This window comes from Cariama cristata, unplaced genomic scaffold (assembly GCF_000690535.1).
Source record: "Cariama cristata isolate BGI_N322 unplaced genomic scaffold, ASM69053v1 scaffold589, whole genome shotgun sequence".
Lineage (NCBI taxonomy): Eukaryota > Metazoa > Chordata > Aves > Cariamiformes > Cariamidae > Cariama > Cariama cristata.
In genome coordinates, this window is record NW_009636112.1 from 28068 (window position 1) to 30521 (window position 2454).

A 2454-nucleotide genomic window follows, 5' to 3' on the forward strand; every position below is an offset into this window, starting at 1 on the left:
GGACTCGGGCATGTGAGACCAGTGGATACTGTGATTGCTGGTTAGAGTGGTTGCATCTTCTGAGGCTCGTGCAGAGTGACTGGTAATAATTTCAGTGCATGGGCTGTTTCAAACGTTACCGTTATACTGACCAGCCAGAGGGAAGGGACGCTAGAAATACAATAATAAGTCTCAGTGAAGCTTAACAGTAAAACAGCATCTCCTCTGAAAGGCGGGAGGAGTGGAAAATTATTACTGATTTAGGTACCTTTGTAAGACTTTATACACTCACTTGTTTGTATGAAGTCGTATTTTAGGTATATATTGTAGCTTCTTTGACACTTGACTAGTTATTTTGACAAAACAAACAAAAATGAAATTAAGTAGGTACGTTGTGCTCTTTTGTATGTCTATTACAAATTTTTTTCTCTCCCATATAAGGAGAGCAACTTATGAGTGCCTCAACAGAGTTAGGGGAAAAAAATTAAACTTAGGACCAAATGCAGGCAGCTTGATATTCAAGACCAAGACTTACTGAAATCTTGAAATATGCTGGAAAATCTTTTCATATCGAGAACATGTTTGGTCTATTCATCTTCATAACGCATTTTACAATCTTTGATGAACTGAGGATACAAATTAGGCATGTGTACAGGGACAATGACAGTATTGGCTTTTTCTTCAGTGGGTTCAACAGGCTGATTTGCTGATGGAGATTTTGAAACTCCAAACTCTTCCTTGGGCAAGAAAGAGAATAAGATAACAGATATAATTCAAGTGAAAAAAGACTTAGATTGAAACAGCTCTAATGAAGAGTGGTATGAATATTACTTGCAAGGCAATCCTTTCTATCCTTTATCAGTGTGGTATAAAGATTAATTGCAAGAGATTATTTTTTTTCCCCTTACTCTTTCAGTGGAATTATTATGGAGACATCAAAGTTCTGTTGTGGGTTATTTTTGATGGGGGGTTTGGAGAGAGTGGCTCTTTAATTTTATTTTTGGCTTTGATCACGAAAAATCTTTGTCTATACAGGATCCAATTAGTCTGTCATAGGCTATTTTTTTAATAGTGCCACCTCATAAATTTTTCATCCTCTGACACAGAGAATGATGGGACTAGCTGTGGTCCAGGCTGATTGTCTTCTGTACTGTACATAGAGTGGTGAGATTTTGGCACATGTGCAGAAGGCAGAGAGACTAATTCTTTGTGAACTTCCTTTTCACAGGCTAAAAGTACTGGGAATTAAGGCTGTATCCTAATAAAATCTGACTCTGGTTTCTCCAAGTTAATTAAGAAAATCCAGATGAAAGGTCTCCTGTATGGATAGTGTTCTGCAGTTATTAGAGCTGGGAGACAAGATGTGCTCTTTAACGCTGGCCTTAATTTTAACTTTTATATATTTTTCTTGTGGTGGAAGGGAGCTAAATCTGAGAATTTTAAGTGATGAATAACAGCATTAACTGAACCGCAGGTCACTTGCAGTGATCTGCATCATGCAGTACATGCGTGCAGCAGTGATGAATCCACCCACATAAGTACTGATCAACAAGTTACAGGACTTTGTAAATCAAGACAATATAAAATTTTCAAGGTGATTTTTACAAAAATAATAAACTAAGAAGTCTTTTTAATTTTTCTAATGCCTTGGTCTATGCACACTTTAACAGAGTTTAATCTGAGTGAAGGATATTTAAAAAGACACCTACAGTAGTTAGGCGTGTCTTGTTGTATACTTTACTTTTTTGCAGTAAAATACATCTTTGTGTAAATACAAGTTTTAACCCGCTCGTCTCCTTTAGTGTGTTGGTTTTCTTAAAGATTAGATACCTCCTTCTTGAACAGGATTGGTTTAAAGCATCTCTTTAGACAGTGATATTTTGGTGACAGGATGTGCTCTCCTTTGTTCCTGTAGTTTAAAGCATGAATCTAGAAACAGCAAGATTGATAATTAGGGAAAAACTTGCTTGTATATTCTTGTGAAAGAAGGTGGTTTGTGTTTTGGATTTAGAATAGCTGTAAAATAATTGCCTTGAACTTCTCAATATTTAAGACAAAAGATAAGTAGTTGAAGCCTGCGTTCGCAGATAGCGTGAGCATGGGGAGTGGGTGCATGAGTCTGCTTTTGATTTTTTTGCTGCCTGTGCAGCCAAAGTACCGGTAGTTATATTATACAGTAAAGTAATAGCAATCTGGATTAATTGCTTTCTTAGCCAGTAAAATTAGAGTTTACGTAATGGATTTTCAACAGAAGGATTTGAAACCTTTTCTGCTCCTTAAGGAAAGTGAATAGATTTCATATCGTTTGGGTTTGAGTAAATATAAAATACCATTTTCAGGCCTGATTTCTTCTCCCATATGCCTACAAAGATAATGGATAATTTCATAAGAACAGACCTGCTGGTAGCTGGAGTTAGCCTAGTTGTTAATAAAGTATCTCAACAACTTTTCCCTTTTGAATATTATCCTCAAAAA